We start from the raw sequence: 25,896 nt of genomic DNA, 5'->3' as shown, positions 1-25,896 counted from the left end.
GAAACCATTTTTAGGTCCTGATGCTGCAGGTTTTCATTTACATCAGCGGTTCTAAACGCTTTCTGAAGATCTTTCTTTTGCTTTTGGCTGATTTTTCTCAGTTTCAGTCCAGTGGAAGACAAAGTAACAAATATAAAACATAAAACTCCCTCCAGATCTGAAAGTCCTGTTTTTAAAAGACAGCACAGATAATTTCCCATTCAGATAAATCATCTGTACTGCTTTAAAAAATTTTTATTGGAACTAAAATATGTTACATTTGAGATGTTCATGGTAATAAACAACCAAAATATCCAGTTTATTTACTTTCCTTTGAGTTTAGGAGCTTTTTTTTTTTTTGACAGGATGATGAAAAGTTCCTCTAAAAGTTATAGCTGAATGAACTCAACAAAAAAATAAAAATGTACAGTGTTTGAATTAAGACTTTAAGCATTGTTGTTTTTATTAAACAGGACTCACCACCTGGCTGTGGGACTGGACTCCACCCCTCTGTGCTGCCCTGGAAAACACAACAAACGCACTCCATCACAAAATCAGTCTGCACTTTTATAAAGGACAACAAATCAACAGTTTTCCATTAAAAGAGAATAAAGAAATGTCTTTCAAAAAAAAAAATCACAAAAAAGACATTAGGCTCCATGTGTTTGCAACTAATCTAAAGATATTAATCTTTTAAGATCTTTAATTATTACTACAAACATGAAATTAATCAGTTATAACTCATAATCGGGTTAAAATTTCATTATATTTAACTAGAAATCTTCCTGTTTCATCTAATGGTCTAATAATGATTTTACACAGCGCCCCCTGCTGGCTGCTTACAGGTTAGATAAAATGAGTTTCATTTACAGAAAAAAATGTCAGAATCCTCTGAAGGTCTGAAACGAAACTCATCCATCAGCAGGAAAATAAATTATTCTGGAGAAAATCTGACATATTTACAGCTGGAAGTCAAACCCAAACAAACCCGCTTATTTTTATTACACAGTCACAAAAAGAGAGAAAAGTTAGAGTTAAAACAAGCAAAGAAATAAAAAAATCAGCTCAGATTTTATTACCTGTTTGAACTCTGCGACTTCTTTTTCTCATTTAAAGGCAGATAAATCTGACTCAGTCTTTATTTTAAGCCTCATGTAGCTGAAAATAACTATTTGTACAAACATTTTCTAACCAGAGAAATACTGCAGGAACGCTTCAGAGAAAGTGCAACACTGCAGAAACAGAAAACCGCTTTAAACTGTTTATTAATAATAAATATTCCTCTGAAAATCAAGATTTTCTTTAGAAAAACTAGAAAAAAAAACTTCATAAACAGTTAAAAAAAAAACAGTAAATCATAAAAAATAAAAATAATTAAAGTTAATTAAAAAAAAAAAACAAGACAATCCAGAGATAAAGTTTATCTAAAACTAACCAGGAGATGCTGAGTAGGTTGCTGGTTCAAATCTGCTAAAACGATTCTTTAAAAAAAGATAATATTTTTAAAACTTTATAATTTTTCAGTTTGTTTCTCATTCAAGCAGCTTCAGCCTTTAGAAAAAAAGTTAATTTTTCCCCATTTTCTCCAAACACATCAACATATGAGGCGTTTAATCTCAGAATCTACAGATTACCAAATCCAACAACTAAGATCCTGGAGGCCAACATGTTGAACTCATAATCTAATCTGGCAGATTAAACCGACATCAGAGCAACAGGAGCACAGTCCAGTTATGTTTTCCATCCTTACATCACTTTAAACATTTTTATTGTTTTCTGGACTTTACGGTGCAGCAGAGACCCTCTAGAAAAAGGCGTGTCCAAACTTTCAAAAATATAATTTTTAAAAACTAAAATAACAAAAAATGTTGATTTTTTTTTTTTACCTGCTCAACAATAAACTAAGTATGAACTATTTTAATTAATCAGATTTTATTGTGGGAACAGCATTGTACATCCAAAATTTTTATTTATTTTTCTTATGTTTTCCTTCCAGTTTGATTATTATTCTGGACTTTATTAAAGAAAACTGGAAAAAAAAATATTCTCAGTTATTAAAAAAATTTAAAAAAACGTTTCCCATTTTTAGTTGAGTTTAAAAAAAAAAGATGTGTTTTTAAAGTTTAAGTCAATGAGCAGATGTGGTCCTAGTTACCATGACAACAGAAGGAAACTGATTACTTTGTGTTGCATCTGACGTTTTTATATGTACATTTTGATTTAAAAGTTTATTTAGATTTGGTTAGAAAAGAAAAAAAATAGTAAAAAGAATTTTAAACGTGTGAATCAAATATATATTATAGTAAATTTATTCTTTACTTTCAGCTAGAAGTACGATCTCTCAGACCCCACACATCCTGGACACAAATCATTTAGATCAACAGTTTGCATATTTGGACTAATTCAACCTCATCTTCCTCTTTTGTAAAAATGCTCCATGTACTTTTAAAAATATGTACTTTCATTTCCCCTCATAGTTGTCTTTATATTAAAGATGTCTTAACTGACAGAAAACATTCTTTGTTTCTGTGCAGAAATGTGCGAATAAAGTCGGTTCTGGCTCTGAAACGGTCAAGTCAAATCAGATTATTGTTTTAAATACCAAAAATACAACTAATACAGAGACAGCAGTAAGTTTGAAAGTGAAAAGTACTTTCTAGCTGCTTTTACAGCCATGTCGTTTTTTTAAAGGCATCATATTATTCTTTTAATGTTTTTATTTTATTATTATTATTATTATTATTATTATTATTATTATTGTCTCGGTTTTGTTTTTTGTTTTTTTACTGTGCTTTATGAATAAAATTAACTAGGTTTTTAAACACTGTTGTAAAGAAATAAAACACTTCTTATTCCTGGTGAAAACAGTAAAATATTTACATTTTACTTAGAGATAAACATCTGTTAGTTCCTCACAAGAATGAAAAAATAATAATCACTGTAAATCAAAAGCAAATAAAAATACTAAACTGAATATTACTTGACATAAAAGTACTTTAATACTTTGAAATTCTGTCTGGATTTTTAATACTTTTTTTTCATTGCTAAACTTAAAACATTTTGAAGTGATAAAGTTTTGTTTAGTTGAGTCAAAAATAAGAGTGAAACTTTCAGACAGAACTGAACTTTAGTGGCTCTGACACTAAAACCTTAAAGTTCTTCCAGAACCAGGAAGTTTTTACCAGAAAACTTTCTGCAATACTTTATTCTTGCTGAGGTCTAGTACAAGTATTAAAACGGGGCGAAAGTCCAACAAGTTGCTCCAGATGTGGAAAACTGTCATACTTTCACTTCCAAAGTATTGTACTTCATTTTTTCCACTGAACTTTCCCGTCCTGAAACCCAAAACATCCCCAACAATCAGCGTCAGAACTCTGTTAGAACATTTGCATGTGAAACGTAAAACCAAGCAGGAGGGAAGTAAAAATACGCAGAAACTTTGTCACTTCAGTATTTGAATATCAACTGCTGTTAAAAGAAAGTACATCACCTGACAGCAGTACTTTAAAAATACTTTATAACAACACAGAGGCATTTCTTTCTCAATCTGAACTATTTTAATTAGATAAAAATACCTGAAGCTTCGAGAGAATCTGTTGAAAATACTTAACAAAATGATTTAAGCTTCTTTTTCCAGTTAGAAACTACTATACTATAGTACTACAAGGTACTTTCTAAAACCTGTTAATGAACATTAAAAAGCATTTTAAAGTTGTGCACTGTATACTGTTGAGCTCTGAAGTATTTAAATAAAGTAGGCAGGATGTGGTTTTATTGTAAAGCAGCAGAAAATCATCCAGTAATACTTTTATCAGAACTTTAAACCCGACTCAGATCAGCCAGATTGAAGTACTTTCAACATTTCCTGTAAAATGAACTACAGAAAAATAAAAACAAAATGGAACCAAGATGATCAAACTGCTCAATATATGAAGTACAAAGTAGTACATTTACTTTTAAATGTAATACTGTCAGTTTTATGCAACCTGCTGTCTTTAGTTTCACAAACTGGAACAGTAACTGTGCTAAAAGAAACAAAAGTACACAGATAACTGTATATCGCTGTGTACTTTATTAGTACTCTGCAAAAATAAATCACTAAATATTTCATTTTTTAATCCTGAATTTTCTTCCGTCCACAGAAACAACCAGCGTAAAAACCAGAATTCCCAGTAAAACAAACTGGGAAGCAATAATAAAGTAATCCAGGATGAAAATACCTCAGTTTCACAAGTACATTATTTCTTCTAACAAGAAGTAAAGTAAAAGTATTGTTTGTTTTTTTTAATGAAAATGTTGAATAAGTTCTGCTTCCTATTAACTACTTTCCAAAAACACAGCAGTACTTTAAAGTACTTTGTTTTGACACTTTAAACTGCCAAATATTTGTTTACATCACTGGACTTTAACTTACACTCTGATAAAACTTACTATCAATAAAAGTTACTCCAATATTAAACTGTAAATATAAATAAATCAGAATTAACACAACTGAAGGATACTTTTATTAGTACTGAAAACTATTAAAATAAAGCAAACTAATAAAGTTGTATTATTTTTTTATCTGAATCTGTTTTGTGCTCAAAGAGAAACCAGAAAAAATCCAGAGCTCCCAGTAAAAAGTACTGGGAAGCAATAATAAAGTACTGCCAGATAAAAATACTTCATTTCAGTTCAGATGCGGTGCAATCTGAATCTAAATGTGAAAAATTGCATGTTTTTTACCCTGAAAGTAAGTAAAAGTATTGTTTATTGTATTTAAAATGGAAAAAATACTTAAGTTTTGCTCTATAACAACTAATCTCTACATACACTGTAGTACTTTGAAGAGAATAAAATGTACTTTGTTTCTTAAAAACACTTTACAATTTTCTCACTAAAATATTCTGGAGGAAAAAATTACAAATTAACTCAGGATAAAAATACTTTCCAAGTGATTTAATGAGGTACTTTCATAAAATCTATAGTAAAAATCACAGTTTCAAGGTCTGAATCAATATATTTACTTTGAAGTGCAGGAAAGTACAAGTACAGCTTTTTAAAATAGAAAAATACTTTAGTACTTCTGTTTTTCCAAGTACAATTTAATGAAATCCATGCAAGTAGTACTTTAAAGGAACAAAGTACCTTGGAAAACAGTCGAGTATTTAGATTTAACGCAACTGAAACTCAAACCAGGAGGATTTTACCAAATATTTATTTGACTTTATTAAAGTATTTTTAATTTTTTTACATCTAGAGCTTGATGGAAAAGTTAAAATAACTTATATAAGGCTTAAAAACTAATAAAATATAACAAACTACTGAGGTTTGTAATATTTTCAAACATAAATATGCTTTAAACATGCAGAAAAAACTGAATAAATTTCTGCTGTCAGAGTACGTCTAAATAGTTTGTACACATTAGTACTCTAAAAACAGATTATATTCCCTAGTTAAATCTAAATAAATAAAAATATTGATGTCAATTGAGAGCTAAAATGTATAGATTTAATGATGCATTTATATTAAAAGGATTGTTTCTGTCTTACGTTTGGTGGAAAACAAAAGTCCTATTATCAGTACTACATTTAACTACTAAAATACAACAAACTACCAGGGAATCCTCACAGAGAAAATGGGAAAAAAGTCCAGTATTCCCACTGGAATATATTGGGAAACAATAATAAAAGTAGAGTAGAATAAAAAAGTAATCACTTTTCTTCATAGAAGCAGGAAATGATTGGTCTTTATTGTTATTGTAAACCCGCAATGATGCTTCATGAGCTCTGAAATTAAATCCCAACAGCTGCTGGAAACGCCAGCAGCTCCAGATTACACTCCAGTATTCCCAGTGACGAGGGAATAAAAGTGAAAGCACCAGGTTCGGCGTCCCGGACGGGATGTGGTGTAATTAAGCTGATTGGGTCGGAAAGTTGTTGGGATATAAACTTCCATGAAGCCGCATGCCGCAGCAGCAGCAGCAGCAGAGGCCCGAAAACACCAAGAAGTGAGGCTAAGATGGAGGGTTGATCCTGCGAGCAGCTCTACAAACTCCGCTTTTCTTTCGATTCAGGGGGAAACCAGCCATTAAACTGCTGCTAACCGACCGCGGCCTAACCAACAAACCCTCCGAGCTGCCTGGCAGATTCCCAGCAGAGGGATACCGGGAGACATTTCAGCAGGATCTTCGTTGTTTTGTCGCTTTTTTTTTTTTTTTTTTTTTTTTTGTCGGTGTGAAAGCTCCGACCGTTCACCGAGAACAAGTGGATGCGGCCTGAAGTTGGTGTCTGATTCACAGATGCCAGTAAAGGAGCATTCCGCTGTTTTTGAAATACTGAACTACATTAAGATTAGTGTGAAGTAAAAATCTAAAACAGTTACTCAGTTCAAACCTGGAATTAATTATTCTGCATCGTTAATTAATACTTTAACACATGGGAAGAAACTTTTATATATGTTTTTTAAAGTTAAAGAAAATTAGAAATATCACTGTTGTCATCTGGACTTTGTTATATCAAGATCAGTTCTAACACTCAAATTCAAGCTGACCAAAAAAGGCAAAATTATTATTCTAAATGCTTATATAGCTTTAGAAACACAGTTTGAGATCAAATAAACTTGTTTTATTTGTCAAAGTTCCATGAAGAATCATTTATGCTTTGATAAAAATAAATAAGCCAAAATAAATAAAGACCATCAGTAAATTGACTAAATGTAAACTTTTATTAGTTTGTTTTAATAATCCATTTTTTTTAAAGCAGGAACATATATTTTAGTATAAAAATCTTTGTATTTAATATTTTTGTTTTCGCAAACAGAGTAAACTTTTTTTTACAAATCACAAACTGATTTCTTAAAGAATATTTACCCAGTCTGGATCACTTCAATCACTTTTAAATTGTTTAAGTAGAGCAGTTTTCAGGTAGAACCCCAACTTAGGTAGACTAAAAATGGACAGCTCGTGTTTTTATAAATAGAATCAAACTTTTGCATATTGAAATGTTTAAGGAAATAACACTAACACTATAGAACAAGTCTGACTTGTCCAAAGTTTGCAGGCACGCCCTATTTTAGACAGTATAGATACCAAGAAGAGAATTAGATTGTTCTTCTAACTTGTGTCAAAACAATCAGAGTAAGTTACATAAACCATATCACGTGTTACACATAATCTAAAATTATTCAGCTCATGTTTCACTAATTTTGGTATTGCAAATTTTAAGCAAGAGCTGATAAACTTTAGTCCAGATTTCCCCCAAAACAACGGAATATTCCTTTACTAAACAGCTATCAATCAGAGGCTAACTTCAGCACCTTTAACGTTAGCCGCTAACGCTAACTATCCTGCTAGCTGCCCGGGCTAACGGCGCCAGCAGGCGGATAACTTCACGCAAAGAGCCGTGAGGAGCCTCCGTTGGAGACCTGGAGAAAAAACCGAGGGAGAAGCTGAGCAGCAACCCTGAAGGACGCCATCTTTTCGGAACAAACCCTGACAGAGAGCCGCCGTCTGTCGGTGGCTCTAAGTTCTGTCGGCCCCTTGTCCTCCAGAACTCCAGAACCTCGGTCCGCAGCTAAACACACACAGCCAGCCGGAACACACACCCTGCGGCCGCTCACACACCTGCCCGCACACCTGCTCAGAGCATCAGACTCATCCTTCAGCCTTCTGAACTTCCACACAGGACTGAATTAAAGTTATGAAATTTAAAAAAGCCCACTTACTCAGCAGCAGTCCTCCTCCAGATTAATTAAATATTTTCCTCCCCGCAGCCGATCCACGGTGGAGCCACAGCTGAGCGGGAGTCAGGCCGCCTCCTGCCCGCAGAACTACACTTTGTTCTGCTGTTGGAGTAAAAAAAACGAGTAAAAACAGAGAAACTGAAGCTACAAAACAAGAAGAACTCTTCTTCAATCTCATTCAGCTCAGCCTCAGCACAACACAGATCCCTGCGCCGCCAAGCTGGAGGAAGGGGGCACAAAAACTAAACCGCGGCCCACAAAAACCTCCCCAATCCGCCGCGAAGCGTTTGATACCGGCTTAGTTCGGCACCAAAGTTCGTTAAAACGGACCGATCATAAAACCGAGCCGGACAGAAAGGCTATTCGGTGAGCGGACTACTTTTTGTGTCGGTGCGGCGAATTTATTTCACTTTGCCTAAGGAACGGCGGTGCTGCGACTCCCATTGCCTAGGGAAAAAACCCGGATGTAAACTCAGTGAAACTCTACGGAGAGAAAGTCTTTCTCGCGCACACACACACACACACACACGCCGAGGATGGAGTTGTGTTCTTGTTGTGTTCTCCTCCTCACAGGCGGGCCGTCCGTTCCCAGCCTCCATGTTCGGCTGTTCGCGACTGTTGATGCACTTTAGAAAAACAGAAGAAGAAGAAGAAGACAGGTGGCTCGGCCTTTTCCCTCTGCTCCAGTGTTTTCAACTGAAGAACTGCTGCACAAAGAACCACATACCTGGAGGGATGAGAAAGCAAAAATAGAACAGAAAACAGTTTAACATCAGTTTTAGTTTTGTTTTTTGTTTGTTTTTGTTTGTTTGTTTGTTTTTTATTTAATGTACTTTGAGGTTAAAATGCTGAGCTACCTTTGAATAATGTATTAAAAACTGCAAGCAATGTGCTTGCAGAATGCCACACTGTTAAAAGAAAAACTGAAAACACTAAATTTAGATTTTTTTAGTACATTTTCTGCTGAAAGTAGTAAAACACAAATTTTACTTTTGCATTTTTTATTTATTTTTTTTATCACCCTTAACATTGTGGCATTCTGCAAACACTTTGCCTGCAGTTTTTAATACATTAGTTCAGCATTTTAACCCAAACATTTGTAATTCACAAAAATATCTCAAGGTCCTTTACAAAAAAAATCTAATTTAAACCCATACATTCATATTTAATAGATTATAATATTATAAAAAATCTCAATTATATTGTTACCAATTGTAGCACCAAGTGAGACATGTTGAATACAATTCTTTTACAAAGTATTTACAGTATAGTTGCTTTTAAAAACAATCATGGTCAGCAAAATTAGACTAATTTATTTTACAAAAATTACAAAATAAAAAGACCTTTAATGTCTAAGTTAAATACAAATATAAATATAAATATCAAGCCTTTAAAACCACTGACCTAATTCAACAGAGATCCAACCAACTGGAGCTACAAGAAGGGGAACTGAAAACAGTTTAACAACAGTTTGAGCTTCTTGTTTTATTGGTGAATATAGTTATTTTGGAAAGTATTTACAGTTTTGTTGCTTTTAAAAATTGATAGTGTTAACAAATTTAAGCTTTTTTTTTTTTTTTGCAAAAACATTGCAATAAAATAATCCATTAAATCCTTTAATGTCCAAGTGAAAACAAGAAGATGACTGGAACTGGTGGGAGAATGATAGTGTGGCATGTATTTTAACCACTTATTATAAACAAACTTATCAATGTGTGATTTTAATTGTGTTTCTTATTTAACAGAAACCCTGCAATTGTAAAATTGTCAGTTTTTTCAACAGAGGGTGAATATTGACAAAGTTTTCCACATAAGCGTAATAGAATCGGAGCTAGAGATGCTGCTTACTACTTCATATCTGGAGCATTTTGTCATCTACAGTTTGTTTTTCTGTAATTTTTTTACTCTTTTTTGTCTGTTTACAGTGTTTTCTATGATCCTTTTGGGTCTGTTTCTTTGTGCATATTTCAGTTCACTTTCCTGAAATTTTTGCTCAGTTTGTTTTTGTATCTTTTGGCTTATTTTGTGAAAGTTAGCAGCAATTTTTCTGCAGGCAACCAGAATGGAATGATTTTCATCCTGAAAGTCCAGTCAAAACACTCAGAAAAATATAATAGAAAAAAAATAGTGGAGATGCACTGATCCTCTTTTTTCACATCCGATACCAACAGGGTTTAGTATCGGCTGATACCGATCCGATACAGGAAAACAGCAATGAATTAACACGTTTCTTTAAAAAACACAGACATAAATGTATTGAATTACAAATTTATTTGATAACTCTGAACCAATACAGCACACTTAAATACACGATAGCAATAGCAACCACAGCAATTGCAAAATAGTTTTTTTTCTTTGACTAATGCAATAAAATATGTAATAAAGTAAATACAGACATTTCTAAATAACTTTATGAATAATTAATAAATATTAATTTAACAACAATTTCAGAAATAAGTCAATATATAATACAAATGAACACAGAAAATATTTAATTATCTCAAAGTAGCAATACATTATACAAAATAATTGGTATTGTATATTTAACTTCTAATAAGTACAACTTTAATAATGACAGTAATTATAAAATTCAACAAAATATGTGAAAAATAAATAAATAATTTGTAAATAACTTTATATGAACAGTTAATATTAATTTAACTATTTTTTACATAAGTATATATAACACAAATAAACACATTAAATGTTTATGAATGACCAAAAAGTGTATACAAATAATAGTCTTTAATGATAAATAGATTGATATTTAAAAATAAAAATAATCTATCAGGCAAAACTTTTAAAAATCTTTCTTTTGTTTGAGATTAAATAATAATGATGGGAGGTTTATGGACCCAGGAATTATAAGTCTGTTCAGTTTACTTTAATTCTGACTCAAAAGAAAACAAACATAGAGATGATTGATCCTCTAAACCGTCTGAGTTTTCATTGAGGATTCATGATTCAGATGCATTCAGGCTCATTCAGCACAGATTGACTTTAACCTGCTGCTCCCAGAACAGCTGCTGCTCGGTGTTTGCTCATGCAGTTATTTACTGTTCTGTAATGACGCACAGCCGCCACTAGAGGGAGCAACGACTCCGGTGAACAGATCCCAGCGTCACCTTCAGGTTCACCCTGACCTTCCTCTGCGGGTCAATCAGGTCAATCCAGGCCTGCAGACACGGAGGAAAGTTTCTGCAGCGTCCTGACACTTTCTGTTGGCCCAATCAGCAAACCGGCTGTGAGTAAAGAGGCAACAGATGGAAACAATAGTCACCTTCACCCTGGATGTTTTACAAATTAACTTCAAAGGTTTTGTTTATTTTATTTTTAGGATAAAGGAAATGCAAACAAAATTCCCTTTACAATTTTCTTGTATTGTATCTATTTATTTATTTAAAATTACAAAAAAATCCCTCAATAAATAATTACTAAGAAATAATAATATCCTTTCTTGGTGAAAATACTTCTAATCAGTTCAAGCAAGTTTATTCAAAACAAAGTGTCCCAAGGTGCTTTACAAATAAATAAAAAGAAACTCACACCCATACTTTCAATACTGCTGAAAATTTAATTTATTTTCAGCAACTCCATCACTCAGTAAAACACATCAGATGTTAAAAAAGTGTCCCGTTTTAAATATATTTTATTAAACGTATTTATTAAACGTTTTTATTAAATAACAAAATGTGGCTTTCTGACGAAAAAATTCCAAAGAAAAAAACAATTTAATGTCAAAAAGAAAAATAATTATTCCTTAATTATGAGAATATATATTATCAGAATAAAGACCAAGTTTTACCAAAGAACTTTTTAAAGTTACGAGAAAAAAATGTTTTAATAAGAAAAACGCTTCTGGAGTTATACATTTGTTTGCTCATTACTTTCACATTCCTTCATCTGATTATAATTTTATGCTGACATGTTAAAAGATTATTTCCTTGTCTGTAAAACTTATACCAAACTTCACAAGTTGCTCAATATTCCTCATTTTAATGTTTTGTTATGTCTTGTGTAAGAGTTGTCATAAAGTTACTACTTTAATCTCCTAAAATTGCGAATTTATTATGGCAATATTATTAATTTATTCTCATAATGAAAATGAAATGTTAGCTTGACCTCTATATTTTGTTGTACAGTTGATCTAAATTCAAAGTCCAAATAAAAAGAGGCTGCAAATTGTAAAACAAGATGGCGGCTCTGGCCGTACTGATGCCACTCACGGAGGAAATTGGTGGAAAAAAAAAATAATAATCCAATGTTCCAAAAATTTAATCTTCAAAAACCAAAAATTTGATTAACTACAAAATCGATTTACCACTCAGTCCTAGAAGACGTTAAAAAAGAGACAGAACAAACTTCCTACTTAGTTTCTTGGTTATTAAGATTTGATATTCATCAGCTAATTCTCTTAGGAAGGAGTAAACATCTATCAGTCTTGAACATTAATGGTTTTTAAAGCAGCTGATATCATCAACATGCCGGATACAGCTGAAAACAGCAGCATCATGTTTCTGATTCATGTTAAAACCAAACAGGATGAAACCGGAGAAAGGTCCAATCAGGCGGCTCCGTGGTTCCGCGTAGTCCAATCAGAGCGCAGCAGATGGATATTGATATGCAGTGACAACTTCCGGTCCATGTTCAATCTTGATAACGTGGTTAATGCGTTTCCAGAGGTGTCTGTTCTTCTTTGAAGAGCAGCTCTGCTTCTTTGTTCTGCAGCTCAGATCTGGATTTAAACCCGTTAAACTGATCAGAGAGAAAAAACTCAGAGTAGCAAAGAAAAAAAACAACAACAACTATGAATCCAAGTAGGACACCAGAGCTGGAGGAGATGCTCTTTGTGGGCCAACACACTGAAACACACATTTCGTTTTTATTCTCTGTTTCTCTCTTTTTGCTTTATTGCATCTAAACTTTGGGCAGAATCATTTTTAAAAAGGCAGTGTCGTGTAAAATCAGCTTTTTCGAGTTTTAGTTATAGTTTTATTTCTTAGTGTTGCTTTGATTCTTTCATGCATGTTTGAGAAATCCTTCAATCTCCATGGCAACCATTCAGCTGTGGGAAACGCCTGGGTGGACTTAGCTCCTCCTTCGAGACGATGCTATTCCTTGGAGCTGCAGTTTCCGAGCGCATCCTCTCCCAAGACTTCCTCACTCAGCTCCTTCAGACTAGCCAGCACATCAGCTGAGGTCGTTATAGGAGCTACTTCTCAGAGCAACCCTGCTAAACACGTTGTTAAAGGGTTAATAGAGGAGCCATGTTGTGATGACTTCCTGAAGGCGGAGTTTCAGAAAGAGCAGGAGTTTCTTAAAGAGACAGAGGCCCAATTTCAAGGTGTTAAATCAGGAAGTAAAATTTCTTTTAAGCTATATTTGATTTATATAGCATTTTTATAGTAACTGAAGGAAACACAGTTACTTGATTATGGTATAAAATGTCAAAAACACATAATAAAACCCCTTTTGAAACCTCAAATACATTTGTTCCCATTTTTATTTCCTGTAAGTCTTCATGAAGCTGCAAAAAATCCACCTAATTTTACTTTTTTTTAATCTTACAATCTATTCTTGTCTGAGTATTTCTTGTCTAGTTTCTAGTGCAAATATTAGATAAAATAAGGCAAAACTAACTTATAAGTAACCTTTGATCAAGATATAGCAGCTTGTTTTCAATTAATAATACCTTAAACTTACTTTTAAAAAGTATTAACTCCATTGGTAGATTATTTCACTTACGACATTTTTCCCATATTATAAGTAAAATAATCTGCCAGTAAACCAACCAATATTAAGGAATTATTCATTTAAAACAAGCTGCTATATTGTTCTGAAAAGTTACTTGTAAGTTAGTTTTGTCTTATTTAAGCTGCACTAAGACATCTACACTAGAAACTAGACATTCTGGTTATCTGGTCAATGGAACTATTGTGAGACAAGCAGCACCATTTGACTGGACCTCTGTTGAATTGGGTCAGTCCCTTTAAAGGGAGTGAATATTTATACCTATTATGTTGCATATTTTTATTTCTTTGTCATTATTTTTGCAGAAATCAGTTTTCTCTTGAACATAAAAAATTTTTCTGTATGTTTTTTGTGTAAAAGAAGAAGTCTACATTTGTTAATCATGATTTAATTTTTTCTGTTTTTTTTTCTATTAAGCAAATTTATTTTCCAAATTCCAATTTGCATACTTTATTTAAGGTCAGTCAGCTCTTTTAGAGGATTTAGACTCTCTAATTGCTCTAAATGTTTTGTGAATCAGAAGAGATAAGTGACTAAACCCCTGATTATAAAAGACCTTCTGAGGGTTTTTGTGAGCAGACTCAGAGTCATGTAGGAAGCAGCAGAGTCGGTGTGAAGAGGAAACAAGCTCACACTCCACAGAATCTGAGCCCACAGAGCTCCTCGACGCAGGGAAACACTGCCCTCTGATGACATAACGGCAGCTCTGCTACTTTTAGCAGCTGGAAGTGACTCATGAGAGCGGCTTGAGTGAATCCGAGCAGATTGTCGACGGGATTTCATAACGCTCTTTATGTAAAAGACGGAGAGGAGGGGGCTGGATGTGGCGCCTCTCCACCTGCCTCCACCTCCACTGCGGCTCCTCTCCACATCTGCGGATTTCATCCACAAATGTTCTCCTTCGGATGTTCCAACGTTCACGCTGCTGAGCCTCCCACTGATCCTCCACATCCCACACAGACTCAGAAACCGCTGCAGGCCGAGGCTGCAGGCCGGTTCAGGCTACAGGAACCGGGTCCAGAAAACCGAAGGTCAAAGGAGATCCAAGGTTGAGGAACAAGGTTCACTCTGCAGCAAACTGACTAAGGCTGCATTCACACCAGTCCTGTTCAGTCCGTTCTAATCACACTCCGGTCCGTTTGTCTGGTGAGGTTTGAATTCATGTGAACACCAAGCGGACCGGAGACCTCTTCAAACCAGGAAGTGGACTAAGGGTGTTTTCACAGCTGATAATTCAGTAAACAATTTGGTTGGGGACCAAAATTGCAATATTACATTTTCTCACTTTACTGTGTCAAACAAACCAAACCCTTTGGAACACCTGTACCTTTTTCTGTCTGTGGGGGCGCTACATCTAGAACCACTGAAGGAAATTACACAAAAACCCCAGAAGAAGACATTGCAACTTCCTTCTTCACAAAATGTAAACAAAACTGGAGTAGCGTCAGATTTAAGTGGTAGTAGGTTCTTTTACTTGTCTTCGGTAAAAGAACTGGTAGCGCTAGAGACTCGCTTGTTTTGGTTGTATTTACCCAGAATGCCCTGCGCCGTATTCCACTGGTCCGGTTGTATCCACATATGTATTTAAACCACCAGAGTTCACTTCAGCCAAACTGTGACCTAAACGGACCAGAGTTCACTTCGCACCAAGAACCACTGAAGGAAACAACATGAAGAAGACACTGAGCGAAACATCGTTTGTTGCATGTAAAGAAAAATGGTATCAGATTTTAGTAGTTGTAGGATTTCTCTTTTGTCTTTGGTAAAAAAAAAAAAAAAAAAAACTAAACTAAAAACACAAGCCATTTCTCCCGCTAGTACTAGGTGCTAGTTTGTTTTGGTTGTATTTACCCAGAATGTCCTGCACTATATTCCACTTCCGGTTTTTGGAGTCACATGCATTCAAAACACACCAGAGTTCATTTAAACCGAACCAAGGCCGAGGTTTTTAGGTGGACCAGAGTTCGCAAAGCATTCTGTTGTCTCAAACGTTCAGATCTGGTCCGTATCAGAGTTCGATTACAGTCACCCCTCCTCAAACAAACACATGCAGTTAAATGATTTATCTCTACATGTAGATGACAGGAGGAAATTATTACAACTGTCAAACAAAAGGTATGTGAAAGACTGAAAGATGTTTTTAAAAAAAACAGCCGCAGGGATCTTCTCTGCGAGAAAATTCCTTGTCTGTGACAAGTCAAACAGGATGAGTCCCGCGTCTAAGCAAACCAGAGTTGATCCGCGTCCTGACGCAACCCCATCGGCTCGGCTTTCAGGCTCCGCGCCCGACTGGAGTTTCTGGTCCTGCTGGGTGAAAGATGAGATGAGGAATTTCTTTGGCTGCTTTTCACACAGACACGTCACGTCTGACTCAAACCGATGGAAGCTGAACATCAACAAACACATCTTTACTTTCGTTTGCTATTAATAAATGCCGGGGGTGATTATTTACATGAAAAGAAAATTAACTCTACTCTGCTTCCCCGGAACCAGAACCAAATATGAGAAGCAGCAATCAAAAAGAAGAAGTAAATAAACTGATCCAGGTCAGTTTTTATGCTGCATTTATTGCTATAAATTTCTTATTGTGACAAGATATTAATTGTCACAATAATTATGTTTAAAACCCCTAAAACTGTCCATATTTTTGGAATTGTTATTTTTACTATTTTATTCCACTGTTTGTTCAATAAAGTCTTGCATTTATTGACTAAATTTGTGTAATTAAGTAATTTAAACCTTGTTTATATAACCTTTGTTTTTAAGACAAATTAACCTTTTGACTAATTCTGGCACATTTACAAAAATGTTAAAAATTTATGAGTAAATCAGAAAATATGATTATATCCAGTTACTGTGTGCAGTTTAGTGATATAAATGATATTTTTTATTGTCTGACTGATGTCCTAAAGAATCATATTACAAATGTTTTTCAATAGCTGTAGTTGTGTTGGTGGGGATATGATTGATGCATTAGCCTTACTGTTAGCTAAAAAACAAACAATAAATAGTTCTTATTGTACTTTTTATTGTTATCACAGCAAGACCATGTAATATTGAGATAAAACTTTATGTCTATATCGCTGCACCTTAAGTTGATTTAACTGGGTTTAAGTAATTTTAGGAATAAATGTGAAGTTGTAATGCAAAAACACAACATTTTACCAAGTATTTTTGGCTTAGTTTCTAGTGCAAATATCTTAGTAAAACTGAAATAACTTATAAGTAACTTTTCAGGAATATATAGGAACTTGTTCAAAACAATTCCTTCATATTTTTTAAAAACCTTTTTCTGTTGGCAGATTATTTCCCTTATAAAAAGACATTTCCTCCCTATCAAAAGTGAAATAATTTACTCCTATATCTTGCTGAAAAGTTACTTATAGATTAGTTTGGTCTTATTTAAAGTGTACTAAGATATTTACACTGATTTGACAAAAAAAAACTTTCCATGTGTCCTAATTTATTCTTCACCATAAACTGCATTTGAATAAGAGCATTTTAAAGTTTCATTTTCTTTGTTTTAGTTGTTTTAGTTACATGAAATGTTCTGCTAACATAAATATAAAATATCTTTATGATTCACAGTCCTAACTTTTTAAAATGAATAAATGTGAGTTTGGTCTCTGCATCACGCCTCCTTCAGTTCTGAGCACCTTTCATCGACTCATTATGCGTAATGTAATAAGTGAGGATCAAACAGTAGTTTATGATGGTACTGTGTTACAGGGACCGGTAATGGGATTACCTGCAGAGTGTGTGTGTGCTGCTGGAGCTGCAGGACAGATATCTGTCCCCGCCCAGCTGCAGAAGCTCCGCATGATGTGATTATGTGGGACGAACCAGGCCCCAAACAGGCTTCACGTCCCACTCGTTTGATCCACCAGAAGCTCCTCTGATCCGCGCTGACAGCAGGTCACCGTAGCAGCACCACGCCGCAGCGTTTCCTGTGCTCTGATCCATGACGAGTTTTGAGCTTTAAGAGTGTTTTCATACCTGATAGTCCGTTAGACTCAGTTCAACTGTGGATCAAAATTACAGCATTTGTTTATTTTCAGCTGCTGCGTTTTGCTTTCTCACTGCAGTTTGTCAAAAGATCCAACATTTTTGAAAAAATTTTCCCCCTCCTCGCCTGTCAGGGCGCTACACCAAGAACTGCTGAAGGAAATGATACAATAACCTCAGAAGAAGAACCTGAACACAATTTTCTTCTCAAGATATAAACAAAAAAGCATCAGATTTTATTGATTGTAGGATTTCTCTTTTGTCTTTGGTAAAAAAAAACAAACATTATTAAAATAAAATAAGAACAAAACAAAACAAAACATTATCTTCCTACTACTTCCTGTCATCTTCTTCAGCGTTTTCACCAGTAGTAACATCCCGCTGTTAATCACGTGACTCGTGTGACGTGTAATGTTTCCATAAGGTTCAAAACCCACCTCATCCTGGTGGAAAAAACTTTTCACTGAGTTTTTTTTCGAAATTGGTGTTTCCATTAAGCAAAATAATTGTTGTCATTTTAATTTGTATAATAATGGAAATCACAGCTATTGGCCATTAAAGCCATTCATCGCTGTCATTTGTTGTATATGTGTATATGTGATGCATGGGGGCGCTAGGCTAAAGCGGGCGCCACAAGTCGGCATTTTTTGTGTTTGACAGCTGTTTGTGCAATTAAAATGTGTCCACATATTAGCTATCCCTCTCCGAACTGTAGTAGATACAGTTGGAGGATTTGGAAATATTTTCTCTTTTTTTTTTTTTTTTAAATTAATTAATTTATTTTATGATTTCTAGCGTTATGTGTGCTCGGCAGCGCATCAGCGCATGTGGGAGATCTTTTTTTTTTTTTCAAGCTAAACGTCCTCCTGCCCGCTGCACCTCCGTTTTAATTGGCTGTCAAAAATAACCTGCCTCATCTCACGGTGCGGTTCCTCCTTAGAGCGGGAACCCGGGGGATGAAGCCGCCACGTGCATGCGGTGAAGAAGCGTGCGTGGGTCTCGGTGCGGCCGCGCGACCTCTGCTTCACTGCAGTGTGGGATGTTTTTACCATCTTTATGTAAAACGTATGTGGGAGGGCAAACCGAGCCGAGCTGCAGAGTTGCGATCCAAGTGAAGAGGAGCAAACTCATGCGGTGAAAAGGAGCAGCATGATTAGTTTCACCTGAAACTTCCGATTTTAGTAAACACAAAGAAAACGAAACATGAGTCTTCTGGAAAAATGAGTTCACTACTTTCCTCCTCTAGCTTCCTTTCTTTTTAGGTCTCCTCTCTGCACCTGCAGGGCGACTGGGGCGCCGGCAGGTGGCAGCAGAGCTCACCTCTCTGTAACCAGCCAATCGGAAGCCGAGAAGCGGGGCTGTGGGCGGAGACAGGGAGGAAAAGGAGAGGGAGAGACATAGAGCTGAGATAAAAAGTCAAGAGAAAAGAGTGAAGCGCAGCAGCAGAGAAGCTGGACTCGGCCAAACTGTGAAGAGAAGCAGCAACAGGTCGACCCAGGAGGAGGAAGAGGAGCCGGGAGGAAGAGGAGCACCGAGTTTTTCCTCTTCATTTGTTTGGAAACTCCTGGATATGCAGCTGTGTTCAGAGAGCATGCAGAGGAGAGAGGCTTTCTCCGGCTTGGAGGGTTAGTTAGGGCCAGGAAGGAAGTAAGGAAGTCAGCGTAGAAACCAACAACCTCCCACCCCCATTTTTACCCCAACTACCTCCACCTCCTCAGCACACAAAAAAACACAACTGAGAGTTTCAGCTTCCTGCTGTGAAGTGAAGCTTAGCACGCGGAAGATCTGAAGCTGCACTTCCTGTGTCTGAGAGCTGTCGGTGGAAAGTTGAGCAGCTGTCAGCATGGCTGCGTGCAGCCCGGAGCAGCTGACCCCGGACCAGCCCAGCCTGTGAGCGGAGGAGGAGGACATGGATCAGCAGGAGGAGCAGCAGGAGGAGCAGGAGGAGCAGCCAGTCACCTCCGCATCGTCCTCCTCAGCCTCCAACGCAGAGCTGCCCTCCGAGGCCCCGGCGCCCAGCTGCCAGCAAAACAACAGGACCTTCGGCTTCAGGATCTTCTGCAGGAAGTGAGTTCCTCCTCTTCTGCTCCTTTTTGATGAGTTCCTCCGAAAAGCGGCTTTGCAACAAATGCACACATGGCTGAGTGAAACCCACAGGGTTACAGAGCGTAAACTGACAGATCTGAGCAGGAATTAGACGTTTTTATCAGAAAATATAAAGAGAACACTGCAAAACTAAAATATTATCATAAAACTACCAGTACACTGCAAAACGCAACATGTTAGCAAGTATTGTTGGTTCAAATTTCTTAGTATACTTCTTTTAATGTAAAACTAACTTTCACCAAGATGTAGGAGTTTGTTTTAAGTCTAATTCCTTAAGTTGATATAAAGGTCTAATTTCAGTGGCAGATTATTTCACTTATAAAATGGGAACACACAATAAGTAGCATTCCAACTATGGGCGCACTGATTCATTCCTTAATTTTGGAGATCGATAATCAGCCGAATTTTACATGTGAAGCCGATTTTATCTACCTCAGCAAAGGTCTAAAAATCAGCGTCTTTCCTCTTCTGCTCTCCAGTGAGAAGTTTGACTGACAGACCGACCCACCAGGTCATGTCTGCACGTCTACGGTTAACAATAGTCACTCCACTGTTGCCAATTCAACAACTTTATCTTGCTATATTGAGCGACATTTCAGATAAAACATTTTTTTTTTAAAGTTGGTATTTTCCAAAATCAGAATCGGCAGGTCAGGTTTTTAAAAGATCAGTAATTAGTGATCGGCCAGAAAGCTGCAATCGGCGCACCTGTAAGTACAATAAATTATTTAACTTATTACGCGAGAACAGACATGAACACACAAGGAGCATTGCAACAAATACACACAGATTGACTGAAACCGATCTGAGCAGGAATCAGACATTTTTTTTCAAAAAATAAAAATAAAACAGCTGCAAAAACACAACATTTTAGCAAGTATTTCTGTCTAGTTTCTAGTACAGATATTAGTAGACTTGAAATAAGGCAAAACTAATTTGAAAGTAACTTTTCAGCAAGATACAGGAGCTTCTTTTAAGTAAATAATTCCATAATATTGATAAAAATGTACTAGCTCCACGAGATTATTTCACTTGTAACAAGGGAAAGTTTATTGTTCTAAGTGAAATAATCTGCCAGTTGAGCTAGTTTTTTTTCCATCTATATTAACTTAATATAATTATTGACTTAAAACAAACTCCTATGCTGAAAAGTTACTTGCATGTCATTTAAACTGCATTGGACAAAAATTGACTGAAAAAAAATATTAATTCAATTTGAATTAGAAAAGAACATTTTCTAAACACGTTCAATCCTGGAGCGTGAGCAGAAATATGCAACAGAAAACCAGCAGATGGTAAAAAACACAATAACATATCTTTAATTACTGAAAACTTATGTCCAGAAAACAATTAAAGACAACTCCCAAATAGTAGAAATGGTAATTGAAACGGGTTTAATCTTTAGAGATTTTTTTTCAGACTAAATAACCAGAAATAAAACCTGAAGGAAGGAAGAAACATTTCATATGACCCCAAAGGGAAATTAAATGTTGTTGTAACTCATCTTAATTAAAATCCTTCAAATAGTTATTCTAGATAGCAATGGCTGTTGACAGGAAAGATCTGTAGCAGTCTGTGTTACAGTGAATCTGATATTTTCTAAATATTTAACAAGAATACAGCTGAGCCAGTGTGGGAACAAAATATGTTTAAAATGCATAATAGATCAGTGTAAGTGTAAATTGTTTTCCTCCCCACCTTTAGGGGCCAAGAAGTATATTTAGTAGTGAAAGTAAAACCGTGACCATAGCAGAAGACGTCAGGTCATAAATAACCTGCAGATCCTGCTTTGATTTGCATCCAGCTGTGATGCTGCAGCATGTTGGTGCTGCAGCTGCCACATGTTTCTGATGGTTTCATGTCTGGAGGAAGAGCAGCAGTTTAGCCTGAAACAGAAACTTTTCATGACAACCCAGGAATTTCTCCTCTGTCGAGATGAACATTCAGAAAAGACGACACAATGCTGAAATAATTAGCTTTATTACAACTCTGCCTCTAACTGAGGGCTGAAAATTTAAACCGGTTTATTGTTTTATGATGCAGGTATCTGCAGGTAACCCTGATGGGAAGTTTTTAGTTTTCAGGCTGTGCTTAACTTTCAGTATTAAAAAACAAAATCAAAAAAGATTTTCACAATTAGCTTTATTTGCCAAGTTTGTGTACAGAAACAGAATTTGACTTACAGACGTACAGATATTAAGTGAACACAAAAAATTTGGTTTTACATATTTGCCATTTAGGAAAATCTAGTGTAGTAAGTTGCAAGCAACTTTTAGGCACAATAATATTAATATTGATCAAAAAGTTACAGTTCCACTGGCAGGTTGTATCATTTAAAACATAAAAAAGTCTTGTTATAAGTAAAATTATCTGCTAGTAGAACTATTACGTTTTTAAATCAGTAATAAGGAATTGGTGACCTAAAACGAGCTCCTAAATCTGTCTTATTTTAAGTTTACTAAGATGTTTTACATTAGAAACTAGACCAAAAGTACTTTATGAGGTTTGTGTTTTTGCAGTGTACGGCTGACAGGTTTATTTTACTGTGGGTAAAAAGAAACTCAGTTTACTGCGTAGTTGTTGCGGTTTTGTGGAATTGATTGTTTGATCTGTCGGTTATCGGTAATGTCAGATTTCCTAGAAAACCTGAAATTTGTCTCTGTGTGTTTCAGCTCTGGATAAATACGAAAACCTGATATGGAAAGTAATTCTTCTGTGTTCGAGATTTTAAAAGATGAATTACTCTTATGAATTATTGATGTTTTTTCTCCATGTTAACTTCACAGTCGAACTACATTTATATTAGAGATGCACAATATTTCGGCATTAAACATAAAAGTTTTGGTGGTGGCCATGTTCTTATTCATAAACTGGGCCTGACGTTGGGGCAGTAGCCCAGGGCTCCAATCTGTAGGGGGCATCCCAAAGATTTTTCTTTTTTTTTTTTTTTTTTTTAAATTAGTGGTTGTTTTGAAAACATTGTACTTTTATATTTGTGAGTTGTATCATTTTAAGACTTTTTGTAATAGAGACAATTTTCAAATATTTGACAATAATGAAGTGATAGTCAATTTTCTTTGGAAACAATATGAAGTTATTGGGTTTTTTGTCCTTTTAAATCATGTTGGAATCTCTGTTTTACAGTAGTGACACTTGATTAACCAATAACTAATCATTGATTATGTCACATTCGACAGATTCTAGCCATTTCAAAATAAACTTACAAGATAAGTGCAGTAACACTGCATTTTATTAAAAGTTCTGTGGAAGTTCAAGTTCTGCCACACAGTGACAACTATTTTGAAAGAATTTCCATACGAAACCTTCCTCAAAACCAGCCATTGCTGTGAAAAACGGTTCGAATTTTAACAATCCACCAAAGTTGGTTTGTCCAGCCAAACGAGTTCAAAAGCTGGGCAGAAACTGACCTTGTCCGGCAACATTGCCGAATATTTTTTGGGGAGCTTGAAACTGCTGCTGCACTACTCAACAGTCCGTTGCTAGGTAACCAAAAAGAGTGAGAGAGTTGCTAGGTAACCAAACAGTGAGAGAGTCAGTTGATTCCACCAACATTTTTTAGCTAGCTGTGAGAGGTTGAGTAGCTAAAACATTTCTTCTGCCTACATCCCCCAGAATCCTGTGTGGTTCTGGATCGGAACTCATTTTATCAAACATATTAATTATTGATTTATTGTCTATTGGATTTTACGTTATTCCTTTGAAGGAACGACATAAAGCCCATTTAGCAGTTGAAACCGGATGTTTAGAAGGTAATGACTCTGAATTTAGTTTCATTTGACGTTTCAGCGCTCTTTGTGGATTACCATACGACTCCTCCGCTCTCTATTATTGTTTAACTAAACGTTTTGTCACCAGTTTAGTTTCTATGAATCCGTTTCCCATCATATCGGTTCGCATTACAAAACATTTTTCAGTTTCTCCTTGTGCCTCCGCTGTTTTCTGCCGTTTTAAGCTTCTATTCGGAAACTTTTCATCATCTTTCACCGTTTTGTATAATTAAATGCTGATTCAGACGCTCCAAAACAACGTGCTTGAAGTTTTAATTTACTGGAAACTTTTTGAGTTGGAGGTTTACATGCGAAAAATCCAGCAGAGGCGATCGTATTCAGATTAACTCTGAATATTTACAGCTTGAAAGATGTTTTCCTGATGATGATGATGATGAAGATGCTTCTACTCCACTCGTTTCTAAAATGAATCGGTAGATTTATGGACCCTCTTATGAATTAGAAAAACAGTGAAATTAGTGTGACAGTCGGCGGACACCTCTCCACAGGAAAAGAGAAACGATCCTGCTGTTCATCTTCATCCAGATGTTTCCAGCTGGAGCTTAGCGCTGCAGCGAGTCAGAGTTTCAGTGAAAACGGTTACAGATCTGATCTGATCTTAGGGGTGTTTTTTAGTTGTTTTTACCACAGAAACTATAAAAAGATTGTAAATGCAGTTTAGACCAGATCCGGAAACCTGCTGTCCAAAAAAAGACAAACGCTTCAGTTTCCTGACCTTTTTTTCTTTTCTTTTTCACAGAGTTGTTGTTTTTTACTTTAACCTGAAACAGATTCTTTATAGTAGGACAGGGTGATAAATCGATTATCGATCACATTTTTGGTTTTTGAAGACTTTGTTTTTGGGAAATCTGTTATTTTTCCTACTGTACTTCAGAAAAATTATCAAAAATATGAAAGCGAGTCGGTTCAAAGGACAAACCGAAACCCTAAAACTTTTCAATTGATGTAAACAAAAAGAAAAGATTCAAATCTTTAACATCAGGAAAGCCTTTCCTTCTAGAAAGTGACTTAATTAACAGCTAAAATGTGTTGCTATTATTGGATTTGAAGTCTTTGTTTGACCGTTTGAACTGTCTTTGACCCGTACTTCTTGTTGGTATTTTTATCCATCAATCATGACTGGCTTCCTTTTTCTCATTTTCTGGCAGATAAATATGTGCAAATAAAACGGAGAAAGGTTAAAAATCATCAAAATGTTTGATCTCTGAACTTCCAAAACAAACTTGAGAAGTTTGGACTGTTGACAGGATTATTCTTTGAAATTAGAAACTTTTTAACAAGAAATTAAGAAATTATTTACAGCAGTTAAAGTAAATGTTTTTCTCAGTTTAAATATTTCTAATGGTGCCTTTAATGTAAAATCACACAAAGAAATGAAGGCAAATTGATCCACATTGGAAGTCACAGGAGTGAATTGGGACGATCCAGGAAATAAGAATTGAACAGGAAGGAAACAAAAAGCAAAGAAAACCAAGAAACTTGCTGTCAGTATTTAGAAAGCTGAAATTCATTTGCACATATCAGGAGGAATACTGTTTAAATTTTTAAACAAGTTTTAATACAGAGGTATTGAACAAGGTGGTGTGATTAGTGAAAACAATCACATCACGTTGCAAAATGATTTAAAACGGCATTTCTAAAATTTGAACATACTGGAGCAATAATTAAAAAAAAGTGGAAATAATTTTTTGTTTACATTTTGGACATTTGTATTCAGTTCGCACTTTATATAATGTTATTTCCTAATCAAGAACATACCTGTAGTGTTGCTTTGATTCTTTCATGCATGTTTGAGAAATCATTTAGTCTCCATGGCAACCATTCAGCTGAACAAAACACCTGGGTGGACCTAGCCCCGCCTCCAAGGCGTAGCTCCTTCAGACTAGCCAGCAGCGATTAGCAGACACCTGGTGGACCTGATCTTCTGAGCTCATTACAGGAGCTACTTCTCAGTGAAATGCTGGTTAAAAATGTTGTTAAAGGGTTAAGAGAGGAGAAGTGTTGTGATGACTTCCTGAAAGCAGATCTTCAAAAAGAGCAGGAATTTTTAAAGAGACAGAGGCCCAATTTCAAGGCGCTAAGTTTAATTTAAGTCATATTAAGAATATATAGCATTTATATAATTACTGAAAGTAACATAGTTACTTGATTATGCTATGAAATTGCACTTTGTGCCTGGAAAATATGTAATATTTTGTACTACCCCTTTAATATTGGTATTGGTTCACATCAGTGCCTCAGTACTTTTAGTACCATGTGTTCAATTCTTCTTCCTGTTGTCTCTGTGTTCATCCATTCCTTCATTTGTGGATTAATTGCTTTAATTTCCAACCCAGTAGTCGATTACTTGGGTTGCTGCCGACATCTTGTGTGAATTTCATGTCAGTGGAAATATTAGAAAGGTTAATATGAACTTATTTTACTTGATTGGTTTCCTCCACAGAAATACCTTTAACTTCTTCATTTTCACATCTAAAGCCATTCATTAAGTTATTTTTGGTCTAGCTTCATATTTATTGGCTGC

The 25,896-nt window shown here is 35.4% G+C and overlaps 2 protein-coding genes across 4 annotated transcripts in view; one reads left to right on the top strand and one right to left on the bottom strand.

Annotated features, from left to right (window-relative positions):
* Positions 1–9,074, bottom strand: part of phf21ab (PHD finger protein 21Ab) — a 34,284-nt gene extending 25,210 nt beyond the window's left edge. Inside the window, exons 1-2 of one of the 2 annotated variants that reach the window (XM_014968856.2) lie at positions 7,684–9,074; positions 460–499 (exon numbers count right to left, since the gene is read on the bottom strand). The gene's annotated coding sequence lies outside the window, so the exon portion shown is untranslated. The remainder of the gene's footprint in view (positions 1–459; positions 500–7,683) is intronic. The other variant, XM_014968860.2, reaches the window with a different exon arrangement.
* A 10,318-nt stretch (positions 9,075–19,392) lies between these two features.
* The window catches only part of dgkzb (diacylglycerol kinase, zeta b), a 54,184-nt gene continuing 47,680 nt past the window's right edge, over positions 19,393–25,896 (top strand). For both annotated transcript variants that reach the window (XM_014993967.2, XM_088006170.1), the window contains exon 1: positions 19,393–19,524. The gene's annotated coding sequence lies outside the window, so the exon portion shown is untranslated. The remainder of the gene's footprint in view (positions 19,525–25,896) is intronic.

The sequence above is a fragment of the Poecilia mexicana genome, unplaced genomic scaffold, assembly GCF_051168715.1.
Source record: "Poecilia mexicana isolate PSO_F unplaced genomic scaffold, ASM5116871v1 scaffold_6, whole genome shotgun sequence".
NCBI lineage: Eukaryota > Metazoa > Chordata > Actinopteri > Cyprinodontiformes > Poeciliidae > Poecilia > Poecilia mexicana.
This window is presented reverse-complemented; position numbering and strand designations above follow the sequence as displayed.